The sequence below is a fragment of the Tamandua tetradactyla genome, chromosome 16 (genome assembly GCF_023851605.1).
Source record: "Tamandua tetradactyla isolate mTamTet1 chromosome 16, mTamTet1.pri, whole genome shotgun sequence".
NCBI classification, from domain to species: Eukaryota; Metazoa; Chordata; class Mammalia; order Pilosa; family Myrmecophagidae; genus Tamandua; species Tamandua tetradactyla.
The window spans coordinates 3,736,118-3,750,249 of NC_135342.1; the positions used below are offsets into that span (position 1 = coordinate 3,736,118).

General features: G+C 44.4%; 1 pseudogene; it reads left to right on the top strand.

The window, feature by feature from the left end:
• Positions 1–7,072: 7,072 nt before the first annotated feature.
• The window catches only part of LOC143660033 (sulfotransferase 2A1-like), a 38,650-nt pseudogene continuing 31,590 nt past the window's right edge, over positions 7,073–14,132 (top strand).

A 14,132-nucleotide genomic window follows, 5' to 3' on the forward strand; every position in this document is an offset into this window, starting at 1 on the left:
GACTCTTTCTGTCAATGGACTTTGTACACTAACTCAATTCTTTCACCCTCCTATCTAGAGAGACATGGCAGAAGAAATTGCTAAGAACACCTTGAAAGGAATTACTTGTCCTACATCCCTTCCTTACTTGGGATTTCTACCACAAGTCTTTCATCTCTGGTTTACTTTTTGCCTCAATTGGCATGTTACTTCATCTTTTTCTTCTCTGCCCATAAATTCACAGGGGTACCCTGTGAGGTGAAGAGTGACTTCCCCTTAATGTGAGGCATGTGTGATCTCAGAAAATCAGTCCTTTTTAATCTCTTCTTTAATGGAGTGAGTTAAGAAGTGGGGGACTTCTAATAACTTGTGCAGTTCTGACATGATATTTATCATGTCCCATTCCAGTTATTTGAATCTGCTTATATCTAAGATTGCTCCTGAGGTGAGGGGAGATAGTCAAATGACTTATATTTTAGAGTTCTTAGGGGCTCAATATAAAATCTTGTCATGAGGAACAAGACCTGAGAAGATCCTTTAAGTTTCATTTGTTCAGATCCTTTTCACCTCCTCAGTCACAGTCCTAAACATTTCTTATTCCACTGTTATTAGCTCCTAGGTTGAAACCTGTATATATCTCCATTACTTTAGTCTCACCCTCACTCCACCCGTAGCTCCATTTTTGTCCAGTCACTACCACACAGACTGAAGCACAGTTCTTTAAATGTTTCACACAAACATCAAGCTCAAACCAATCCTTGGCTACAGTCCTTTCCTTAATCCTCCCTTGTGCTAATATTCAGCCACAAACCTAAGTCCTAACTCAGGGCTATTTCTATGATCCCAAACATAAATCTTAGAAAACCATTCAGTAATTCAGGTAATGGAACAATCCAACAACTAGCTGAAATGAAAGAATGCTGGGATTTCCCTAGGGAACATGGGAGAAGAAGGGGCACCGTGCAGGATTGAGAAATGACAGACACAAGAAGTTAGTTAAGTGGGGTCAGGGGTCTCAAGCTCATTAGCAGCAAGAGTCCCAAATAAACTGACATCCACATATTTATTGTGTTCTTACATGGGAACTGCTTTAGGGAGTATAACAAAGCAAGATTATAATTAATACCTGTCATGCCTGCAAAGCTACAAAGTTTGGTTGAAAGCTCCTGTCCCAGGAACCATTTATTACTTACCAGAATGTTTTCTCTACAACTCTCTTTGGGCTCCAGAGTCAGCATCCTTGAGAGCAGAGTGAGCATTGACTAACCTGCCTGAAACTGCAGAGGGAGAACTTCCCCACAGTAAGGCCAGACTAGATAAGGTGCCTACAGGCCAGACCTCGTGTCACAGGAGACCAGGAGGCCGTGCCTCCAAGGTTATTCTGACGTGCCTTTGCCAACATTCAGAGGCCTGCTTCTGGGCCCCAACAAAAGAACAGCCGGCTACAGGCTGTATTGTTACAGGTGTCAGAAAAGATCCCTGAAGGATTAAAAATAATAATCAGGGTAAAGCCACTCTGGATAATTAAATTTTTTCTTATACCATTAAATACATTATTCAACCTAGGAACCATATGCCTGGGTATTTGACATGGAGAAATGAAAAACATGTCCAAACAACCTGTATATGAATGCTCACAACAGCTTTATTTGCAATAGGCCCCGTGCTGGAAACAACCCAAATGCCCATCAATAGGTGAATGGCTAAAGTGTGATAAATCTGTAATGTGGAATACTACTCGGAAATAAGGCATGAACGACAGCTGTACAAAATTCGACGGTTCTCGAGGTCATCATCTAGAATGTCAAAATTCAATCTCAAAACGTTTTTCTGTATGAAACCCTCTATATAACATTCTGGAAGTGACACAGCCATAGAGACGGACGGATCAGTGGTTGCCAAGCATTAGGAGTGATGAATGGGTGGGTGAGGGGTGTGCTTAGCATGGGAGCGCCTTTCGGTGATGAAATAATTCTGAGCCCTGATAGTGGTGGTGGTGATATGAATGTATGCATGGATAAAATCGCACAGAAATGTACATGCAAGTGAGTGCTCTTAGAGACTAAGAGCTTTAGTTGACTTTCCAGGCAAAGCCAGAGCTGAGACCTTGTCTACAGAACCCACTCTGTAGCCAGGGTAGGTAGAGGAAGAGATTGAGAAATGCACCTGTTGGCTCTTAGCAACAGCGCACATTTGCTCCCAAGGTAATGTTTTAGAAAAAGCTACTCATCGTCAGAGAAACAATAGGTGCAAGCCGTTTACCAAGGTTAAGGCTGCCCCTGGGGAACAGAGCATGTACTTTCAGTGCCATGTCATTTTGTGTCCGCAGCCGTCTCGTTCGGCTTCTGATCCCCGGCCGGCGAAGGGAACAGGAGGGGAGAAAGAGACAGACGCAGGCAAACCAACTTAAGTGACGAACACGGGTTCGAGGCACGCAACGGTTGTGAGCACAGACCTTTACTGGAGTTAAGCTTGCATTCTCTGTTACAGGTTCCGCGCGGGACAGGATACCCCGCGGGGGAGTGACCTCTATGCGGCCGTCAGGCACGGCTCCCTGTGGGTCGTCTCCACCCGCTCCTTCCGGGTAACATCTTATATACATGATTCAAGCCCAATAGGCTATCGCCACGTCTACAAGGGTGATTGGAGGATTGGGTTGGCGGGTGTATGTGTCATAAGCGGAAGCAGGATGTGGGCGCCATCCTGGCTCACTCGATGGGCGGGGGGAACTCTAGAGCAGGCTGCAGCGCGTCCACTAGGCCTGACCCGGGAGGCGGCTCTCCACATCTCCCCCTTTTTTATTATTTTTGGTCCGTAGACCCTTTCTTAGACCCAGTGTCTCCATTGATGAGTGAGCTCCCGTGAGCTTGATTAGCCCACTACTTGTTTTGGTGCTTTGGGGAGTCTGGACTAGGCTTGCTAGGCACCAACCAGAATGCCTCCTCATATAGAGACCGGAGAGCCCGTGAACTGGAAACCACGTGACTCTCCCTGCAGTGCTTCGCCTCGCAACTGGGCTAAGCGGGGCTCAGGAGAGCGGCAACCAGAGTCGAGAGTGTCACTAGATGTCTCTGTGCAATGGCCGGAGTCTAGTCTGGCCAGGACCGTGACTCTGCCTTAGAGATCATCCTTTAGACAAAAATTATGACTTCTGGTGCCGCCTTTTACACCCGGGACACGGCCATGGGCTTTGCAGCAGATCCTGTTTTCGAGCGCCCCGCCCTGAGTGGCCGGGACGGGTCATACGGTGAGGGGAAGGACTGGGTAGCAGGACGGTCGTTGCCAGGAGCACCAGGGGCGAGTGACATAGCCAACATGGTAGTAACACGTAATTGCTGCTGTGTCTGGAACAAGCGTTCTAACAAACATTTAACAGTGACTAAGCCCATTAATAGTCCCACCGCTACGAGAATCCAAGTAGTCAAATTGGGCCAAGAGAACCAAGAGGTGACTCGGTTCCACAGACTTTGTACAGTCTCGCCCAGTTCGGAAAGGTCGAAGGCAACGGGGGTTAACTTGATCTTCCCAAGCACTTTAAGGTCTGATTCCACCTGTTGGGAGAGTGGGGGGTATTAAAACTGGTCCCCCCTTCTAAACAGTCAGAGGGTGACTGGCGTTTTCGTTGCCATCTCGTCAGTCGCCGCCGTCATCAGCAGAGTTGGAGGCCTGATCTGATGGTTCAGGTTGAAGGCTTGTTGGTTTTTTAGGCAACAGCTCCGTGGCCTCCTCGGGCGATGTCACGGTTCTCACCAGTCTTTCCGGAACCCACACTGGTTGACGTCCTGGCTCCTGGGGAAAAACACAAACAGAGCCTCTGGCCCAGCTGAGCACTGGGTCAGGGCCTTGCCATTGTCCTGACAGGACATCCTTCCAACGGACCAGACCTCTATGTGGAGGAACATTTTATAATGCCTACTGTCTCTAAAACTTTTACAGAATTTACGACGTACAAGGAATCAGAAACAATATTCAGGGGGCCAGGGAATTCTTTCAGGACTGTAATAATGACTTGCAATTCGACCCACTGAGGTTTTTGTGGTTGGAAGAGCACTGTTTTGGGAGTGTCCCCTTCCATATAGTATGCTCCTGAACCGGAGCTGGAGCCGTCCGTGTACACGGTGGGGGCGCCCACTAGTGGCTTAGGCGAAGTTACTTTAGGAAAAATTACTGGGTGTCGAGTAACAAACTGCAAAAGGGGGGCTTTTGGGAATTGATTGTTAATGCTTCCTAGAAATGTACACCGGAGGATGGCCCATTGATCTATGCACCCAGTGAGTATCTCAAGTTGCTGGGAAGAGTAAGGTACTCTGAGGTTTTCAGGTTGCTGGCCGAAATGTTGTATGGCCCTTTTAATTGATTCTAAGGCCAGATCTGCAACAGCTGTAGGATAGTGCTCTAGGACCTTTTTTGGGGAAACTCCAGGGTGAACCCAGAGTAATGGTTCTTGCTGCCATAGCACTGCCGTGGGCTGTAACTCTGTCGGCAGCACGCAGGCTTCAAAAGGCTCACTGGGGTTTATTCTTTTCAGAGTAGCGCTGCTGAGCGCCTGCTCCACTCGGGCGGGGGGCACGGCCGTAACTGCCCCTCCCCTGACCAGCCTGTAGGGGGTTCCGGGTCTCGCAAAGGAGGGCCACTGTAATTACCTGATTCGGCCACCAGAGGGAGCCCGTGGTGAGGGTTTTTGGCGAGATCACCAAAACCATTCACCGGAAGCCGCCGCGCCCCTGCAGCAGGCGCTGGCAGGGCGGAAGGCTGCGTGGGTGAGACAGGGGGCCTCCCCCAAACGATCAGCGGAGGCGCGTCTGCACCCTCGGTCTCATCACCATCTGACTCTGAGTCAGAGGTGTCTGAACTAGCACCAGACTCTGGCGGCTTACAAGTGGGCGGCTCACTTTCACAGGAGCCGTCCGCGGACGAAGCCGACCGAGTTTCCTGAAGCGCGTGCCGTGCCTGTAGCAGGGCAGGGAACGGACTGAGGCCCGTAGCAGCTTCTGCCTCAAGACAAGCACGGACGGTTTCCCAGATAGGGACCAGGATAGGGTCCATGCATAGGCCCGTCCGGCGCGCCCGATCTATGTCATTACCAAGTTTTAACCAAGAAGGCAAACTGAGGCTACCGGAATGGGCGAACCAAGGGGCAAAAGCAGCAATATCGTCAAGGAACCGCAGGAGGGAACTCTTCTTAACCGAGATACCCCGCTGCTTCAAAAGGGTCTTTAAGGGAGCTAACAAAGGTGAACTTCCTGACTGCCCCATGCTTGCAGTCGGCACTGTACTTTAATCACTCGGAGAGCTCTTCCGAGTCACCGGGGCTACCTGAAAACCCGCGGCCCTTAACTCTCACGTAGCCGGAAGCACTCACCCTCTCGCGGTGATCAAGCGCGGGAGGTCCGCCGCGAACTCAAGAAGCACGTCCTCACCAGCTCGGGGAAAGGCAGCAGAAGGGTTCCCCGTACGGGCCACCACTTGTCCGCAGCCGTCTCGTTGGCTTCTGATCCCCGGCCAGCGAAGGGAACAGGAGGGGAGAAAGAGACAGACGCAGGCAAACCAACTTAAGTGACGAACACGGGTTCGAGGCACGCAACGGTTGTGAGCACAGACCTTTACTGGAGTTAAGCTTGCATTCTCTGTTACAGGTTCCGCGCGGGACAGGATACCCCGCGGGGGAGTGACCTCTATGCGGCCGTCAGGCACGGCTCCCTGTGGGTCGTCTCCACCCGCTCCTTCCGGGTAACATCTTATATACATGATTCAAGCCCAATAGGCTATCGCCACGTCTACAAGGGTGATTGGAGGATTGGGTTGGCGGGTGTATGTGTCATAAGCGGAAGCAGGATGTGGGCGCCATCCTGGCTCACTCGATGGGCGGGGGGAACTCTAGAGCAGGCTGCAGCGCGTCCACTAGGCCTGACCCGGGAGGCGGCTCTCCACAATTTTGGAAGCGATTAGAGCAAAGGCCCCCCCAGCCTGGAGATAGCGTCCCCATTAATTGTGAGCCCCTCCAAGGCCAGGGGGAAGGCTCAATCCTCTTGAAGCGAGGACGCCTGGACAGGAGGACTGTACCATTTCTGAAGTTCAAATAATACCGCAGGCAGTTGGTATTTAGGAATTCCCAGGCTGACTCGAGGGCTTTAAGAAACAACCAAGGCAAAGACGTGGAGCCACCGTAACCCCCTGGGAAAGCGTCTTTTAGAGGTTGCCTGTAGTTTTGCGCTTGGGAAGGAATCCAGTTAGGAGGTAGAAACTACCTAGTGTTTTAAACAGAGGAAGTTTAATATGAAAAACTAAAGAAACTTGTTTCATATGAAAGAAATAAACTGTCAAACTGGTATAGCAGGGTATTGGCATAATAAGAGGCTGGCCGTAAAGAGGCTTCCAAACAACGTGGAAATCTCGGATGTAAGGAGCTGTGGCTTGCAGGGTGAGAAAGAAGATGCTAGGCTGGTTTACACAATGCCAGATGGGAAAAGAAGGGCTGTTCTGGAAGGGAGCTGGCACCAGGCTGCACTGTCTGAACAAGGGGTGCTGGAGTCCTTCACCTGAGTCTCTGCCTGTACCTTCGAAACTTAGATTTTGATTCAGATGTCCCTTCTACACCGCTGCTGTTCCTGTCCCCCAGGTCTGTACCACACCAAGCACCTGGCCGGCTCTCTGAGAACTTAGAGTATCTGGTGGGGCTTGTGGAGTCAGAGCCTGGAACAGGAGGTGGCCTCGCCATCTAATGCAGCCCCGGTGTTTCCACACTACCCCGCCAGTCTGAACTCTGCCTTCATCCATTAGGCTGTGTTCTGGCTTAACCCCTCTTGCTTTAACCGGCTGGAGACATGGGGATGGAAGTTCTTATTTTCCAAAAGAGAAAACATATGAAGACTTTGCTGTTAAATAATACTAATGTAGGTTTTACTGAGCAAAAGCAGCATGCACGTGACCTAGCAGCAAAGAGCGTTCTGCTTGAAATGCGGGGTCGTGGAGGCGGCTTGTTTGCCTGTTGAAGGGCAGCAGGGGTGAGGCAAAGGGGCTGGGGGTGGGGGGAGCGCGGGGCGACGAAGGGCAGAATGTCCTAGACAGACACCAGCCAGGAGGCAGAAGCAGGATGTTTGTGCAAGATCTGGGCCACTTGGTGACCATCAGCAGACTCTCTACTGCTGGCCTTGACCTGCCACAGTTCCCTTCTTTGCACAGGGAAAGGCCTCCATTGCCACCGCAAAGGATGACTGGTACGTCAGCTTAGCTTGCTTGGCCTCCTTCATCACCCCCTGGATAAAAGTGGTTAGCAGAGTTATTGTTCGCTCTCTCTTCACACAGGGGTCCAGGTGTGTCTACCCCAGGTGGTCTCACACACACACCCACCTCCTTCCCATCCCAGTGTCTCCTCAGATTTCAGGATAGTTGGTTTTTCTGCAAGTCCAGCTCTCCAGTGAGTTCCAAAACTATGTCCAGAGATGAGTTGGACATTGTTCCAGGTCTGTCTCGTGGGAAAGTGGGAACGTTGCAGCTCTGCATGCCAGGGCTAAAGCCAGAGTTCCCAAGACACCTTTTTATGTGAAATAACAGCGAGCCATTTTGGTCTTATTTCCTCCTCTTGCTTCAGAAACATCTTACAGGCACCCATGGGAGCCTGGCGAAGGGGCAATGGGGATCCTGAGAAGGGAAGGGAGCCTGTGAAACTCTTCCAGGACCCCTGACTTGCAGAGTGTTCTAGTTTGCTAGCTGCCAGAATGCAACACACCAGAGACGGATTGGCTTTTAATAAAAGGGGATTTATTTTTTTGTTCTTCAGAGGAAAGGCAGCTAATTTTCCACTGAGGTTCTTTCTTACGTGGAAGGCACAAGATGGTCTCTGCTGGTCTTCTCTCCAAGCCCCTGGGTTCCGACAGCTTTCCCCGGGGTGACTTCTTTCTGCATCTCCAAAGGCCTGGGCTGAGCTGCTAGTGCTGAGATGAGGTACGCTGAGCTGCTTAGGCTGTGCTACATTGCGTTCTCTCATTTAAGCACCAGCCAATTAAGTCAAACATCACTCATTGCAGCAGACACGCCTCCTAGTTGACTGCAGATGTAATTGGCAACAGATGAGGTTCACATACTGTTGGCTTATGGCCGCAGCAACAAGACTAGGTATGCTCACCTGGCCAAGTTGACAACTGAATCTAACTATCACACAGAGAGGCCTGAGGGAACCCCTCAGCCCCTTGTACCCTTAGCTGGTCTGCCTTGTCCTTGCCCCTTTCCTGTTTACTGGTATGGATATCTCCTTCCTAAACAATCTGTCAGGGTTTTTCCATGTCTAAAGGGGTCTCCTTGACTCTGCCTAGCTTCACACACCTAAATTCCTGCTCTTGAGTCAGACCTTTCTTCCAGAGCTGCCAAGGACAGAGCCTCAGTCTGCACTGGCCGCTGGGCTCCTCTGACTCCTTCTCCAACTGGTTTAAAAGGGCCAGCCCCTCCAAGTCAGGACTCAGATCTGCCCATCCTGGAAGCTTGGCTGAAGAAAGGGAGTATGTCAAGATGTCTGGGCCATTCTGACCTGAAGGGATAAAGTTGAATTCTTTTTTCAACAGTGAGGAGGCTCTGTGCTCTGCCCGGGATGAGTTTTTGGTGAGAGATGATGACATCATCATAGTGACCTACCCTAGATCAGGTATGAACAGCGTGTACATGTGAGTGTGTAAGTGCACGCATATGTGAGGGGATGTGTGTGCGTGAGTGTGAGATCTGTGTGAGAGCCTGTGTACACGTGCATGTGTGTGTGTGAGTGTGTGTATGTGTATGGTTTCTCGAAGGGAGACTGTTTTTAATAGGAAGCCCTCATCGGAAAGGTCTTCCTTCAGAAACCAGAAGCTAGTAATAATGGTGGTGAATACACAACTATATGATGACATCATGAGCCATTGATTGTACTTCATGTATGGCATGTACATGTGTGAAGATTTGCCAATAAAAATATTAAAAAACAAACAAAAAACTACTTTCAGATGGCATCACACTCTGTATTAAAAACCCTAAGGAATCCGCTTAAAACCATTAGAACCAGCAAATGAGTTTAGGAAATTTCAAGATTCATGATCAATATACAAAAAATCAATTGTATTTTTATACACTAGCAATGAACAATATGAAAACAAAATAAAAAAATACATATACAAGAGCATCAAAAAATGACACTTAGGAATAAGTTTAACAAAAGAAGTGGAAAACTTGTACAGTGAAACTGTAAAACATTGTTGAAAGAAATGAAAGAAAGCCTAAACAAATGGGAAGACACCCCATCTACAGATTTGACGCGATCCCTACTGAAATCTCAGCTGTTGTTCTTGCTTTAACTGCAGAAACTGACAAGCTGATCTTAAATCAACTTTCCTTATAATTGGAAATAAAGGAACCCAAAATAGTGAAAATAATCTTGAAAATGAAGAACAAAGTTGAAACTGAACTTTTTAATAACAAAACTTATTAAAAACACACAGTAGCAAGACAGTGAGGTACTGGCAAAAAGACAGACAAAGATCAATGGAACAGATTTGAAAGCCCAGAAATATAGTCTCCCATCTATGGTCAATTAAATTGGGGAACTGTTCACTGAGGAAAGAGCTATCTTTTCAACAAATGGTGCTGAGGAAAAAATGGATAAGAATTAAGTTGTACCTTTACCTTTACCATATACAAATACAAGCTCAAAATGGATCAAAGGCCTAAATTTAAGAGCTACAACTATAAAACTTAGAAGACAAGTAGGGGAATATCTTCATAACCTTGTATTTGGCAATGTTTTTAAAAATATGAGCAATAGAAATTGCAAAATTCATGAGCAGTAGAAAAAACAATAGATAAATTTAACTTTGTCATCTTTAGAAACTTTTGTGCATCAAGGGACACTACCAAGAGAGTGAGAAGACACCCCGCCAGGATGGGATAAAATAGTTGCAAATCATATACCTGATAAAGGTTTACTATCCAGAATATAATAATAACTCCTATAACTCAAAAGCAAAAAGACAATGAAAAAATAGGTATTCCTTCAAAGAAGATACGCAAATGGCTAATAAGCGCATGAAAAGACATTCAGCATCACTATGCATCGGGAAATGCAAACCAAAACCACAATAAGATAACAATTCACACCTGTTAGAATAACTATAATTTAAAAAGAGGAACACAAAACATTTTGGTGGAAATATGGAGAAATTGGAATCCTCATGCATTGCTGGTGGGATTGTCAATTGGTATAGCCACTGTGGAAAACAGTTTGATGGTTCCTTAAAAATTTTACCCAGAGGGGGCTTGGCTCTTCTGACCTCTTGGTTGTAGACTTCCAGCCTCCAGGACAGTGTGAGAGAATAAATTTCTGTGTTTTTTTTTTTTTTTTTTTTACATGGGCAGGCACCAGGAATCAAACCCGGTCCTCTGGCATGACAGGCAAGTGTTCTTGCCGCTGAGCCACTGTGGCCTGCCAATTTCTGTGGTTTTTAGCCACCAAGTTTTTGGTAATTTGTTATAACAGATCTAGAAGCTGACACATTAAATTTTTCCTTATTATCCATATGCAGTACATGTGTGATCTGATGATGTTAAAAAGATAAATTCAAGAAACACTTGTCTGCCATCAAACATTTAATGAAATCTGGGTAGATTGTCTTACTATCTATTAAGCAGGCTGGCGTTTGGGAATATTTACACCATATTGATTTCTAGACAGTGTATTGTTAGGGTTCAATAAAAGAAGCAGGAATCACCAATTTGGTAGAAGAATGTATTTAAATTGTTTTTATGTTTTGTGTGATGGAAAATTTCAAAACATATTACAATTAAGAGACTAGTTCAATGAATGTCCATACTCAATGAACTTGCATCACTTATTCAGTAACCAACAATATTTTGGCCATTTTGTTTTCTTGCTTCCTCTACCCCCACAGTTTTTTTTCTTCTTTTCCTGGTAATCTGTAGAATTTTTAATGTCACTGAAAGATAAGACTTATTTTGCCCATACTAGCAGTATAACACCACAATATTCCTAATCTCTTAATTTCATACACTATCCCATTTATGTGTAATTTTCCACATTGTCTTAAAATTCTCTTTACCTATTTGATATGTTTGAATCAGAATCCAAAGTCCAAGCACTGCATTTCTGTAAGTCTTTAAGTCTCTTAATCTTTGTTATCCTTCCCTTTCTTAAAATCAATTTCATTGAGGTATAAATTATATACAATAAAATGCACCCATTATGGATGTACATTTTGGTGAGTTTGAACAATCTCTACCACCATCACAATCAAGCTAGAGAACATTCCCTTTATTCCTAAATCCTCTACATGCCACAATCTAGTCCAACCTCTCCCAGCCACCAGTTCAGACAACCTCTGACCTGCTTTCAGGAACTGCAAGTTATAGTTGTCATTTCTAGACCTTTAAATCAGATAATAAAATAAGTACTCTCTTAATTTAATTAATTTCACTTAGCACACTATTTTGTGTCTGTTCGGCTAGTTATGGTGTCCAGTTGTGTGGTCAAACTCGGGCACAATTTTTGCTCTAGAGCTTTTCATAGTTGGGATTAGCATCAGGAATCAATTGACTCTAAGGAGTTTATGCTCCAAAATGTGGGTGAGTCTCCTCCCATCAGTTGTGGGTGGGTCTTCTCCAATCTTAGCAGTAAGAACTAAGGGTGCCAGAGACCAGAAGAATGTCTGCTCAGGACTTCAACATAAACTCTTGTAGGAATGTCCGCCCGGCCAGGTTCCCCTGGGGAATTCGGACTCAGGACTTCATAGTATCTTTAGCAGAGTTTACAGCAGCAGCCTGCCTTACAGAGTTCAGAATTGGCAGTCCCTTTGTCACATGAGTCAATTCCTTATAATATGTCTCATCTTTATCTCTATATACCTGGGGATTCTGTTTCTCTGGATAAATTTGACTTTTTTATGGGAAGTGAATGTTTAACTTTCAATTGCTCAATAATTCTGCTAATCACTGGCATTGTCAGTGTTTTGCATGTCAGCCACTCGAGTGTGTATGTGGTACTCTCTCATTGTGGTTTTAGTCTGCACTTCCTGGTTATTAATAATGTTGAGCAATTTTTCATGTACACATTGATTCTTTATAGATGCCCATATCTTTTATTGGCTTTGTTGTTTTCTTTTCACTAGATGAAGAATTATTTTCAAATTTTGTATATAAATCCTTTGATATATATGGATTGTGAATATTGTCTTGCAGTTTGTGGCCTGTTGTTTCATTTACTTAAAAGATATTTTGAAAAGCAAAAACTTTCAATTCTGAAGACGTGAAATTCATCCATTATTTCTTTTAATATTTTGTGCTTTTGTATTTTATAGGTATTTTTTGCATATCCCCAAATCATAAACATTTTCTCCTGTGTTTTCTTTTAGAAGTCTTATAGATGTGTTCTTTATATTTAGGTTTATAGTTACTTAAAAATTAATTTTGAGATTCAATTTTTTCATAATTGACATCTAGTGTTCTATCACCAATTGTTGAAAAGAATATTTTTTAACCACTGAATTACCCTGTTGTGTCAAATCTACCTTTTATGACATAGTTGTAAGCTTTCTAGTTTATTCTACTGATCTATATTTTTACCTTTAGGCCTTGATTGCTGTATCTTTATAGTAGGTCTTAAAATCATGTTGCATAAGTCCTCAAAATTTATTCTTGTTTTACAAAATTGTTTTTGCCTTTCTAAGTCATTAGAAATGCTTACTAGTTTTGCAAAATTCCTGTTGGAATTTTCCTGAGTTTGAATTGAGTCTTTAGATCAATTTGGGAAAGTTGAAATTTTAATAATATTGCACCTTTGTTAAAATATCTATTTAAATTTTCTTTAATTTTTCAAGTAATATTTTAAAAATTTCAAGCAATATTTTTAAAATGTTTGAATATATCTTGCACATATATCTAAACATATGTTTTTCGGTCTGTTGTAAATGATATTGCATTTTACTTTCAATCTCTAATTTTAAATTGCCAATATATAGGAATACAATTAATTTTTGTTTTGACCTTGTATTCTGTGACCTTGCTAAACTCATTTAGTAGATCTAGTAGCCTGTGCAAAGATTCCTTAGGAATTTCTACATGCACAATCACGTCTGCAAATAAAAGGTTTTCCTTCTCTCTTTCTGATCTATATGTTAAAAATTGTTTTCTTTTCTCATTCAATGGTCAGATCTCCAGTACAATATTAAATACCATTGGTGAGGACGGGCCGTGGTGGCTCAGCAGGTAGAGTTCTCGCCTGCCATGCCAGAGACCTGGGTTGGATTCCTGGTGACTGCCCATGTTTAAAAAAAAATGCCATTGGTGAAAGTGGACATCCTTGCCGTACAACCAGTCTTAGGAGAAAAGTGTTCAGTCTTTGATCGTGATTGTGTTAGCTTATGGTTATCTTTCATTGTGTTTATGGCCCAATGTTTAATTAACTACTTTCACAATATGTGCTTCTATCACCAACATCCATTACTCCAAAATTTTCATTATCTCAAACAGAGACTCTGTACCCATTAATTAATAACTCCTTCCTGCCACCACCCCTGTCCCTGGTAACCTATGAAGTATTATCTGAATCAATGAGGTTTACTTCTTCTAGATACTTCCTATAAGCGAGATCATACAACACTTATTTTTCTGTGACTGGCTTGTTTCATTAAACATGGACTCTTCAAGGTTTATCCATGTTGCAGCATGTATCATAACTTAATTCCTTTTTATAGCTGAATAATATTCAGTTGCAAGCATATACCACGTTTTGTTTATCCATTCATCTGTTGATGGATGCTGCATTGCTTTCATCATATTGCTTTAAAAATGAGATTTATTTTATCACAGTTTTGAAGCTAGGAGAAGTACAAAATCAAGGCAATGGCAAAGTTATGTTTTCTCCTTGAAGACTGTGGCTTCCTGGTGTGCAGCCAGTGAGGATGGGGCCTTGACTTTTCCATCGCATGGCGATGCAGATGGTAGCATTCTTCCTGCTCTGGGTCCCACTGACTTCGAGTTTCTAGCTCCTCCCCAATGATTCTTTATTTATGGCCATCTCTATACAGACTCCAGTGATAGGATTAAGTATGAGCATGAGTCATTGGGCACACCTTAACTGGACTGACAGCATCAAAAGATCCAATTTACAAGAAGTTCAC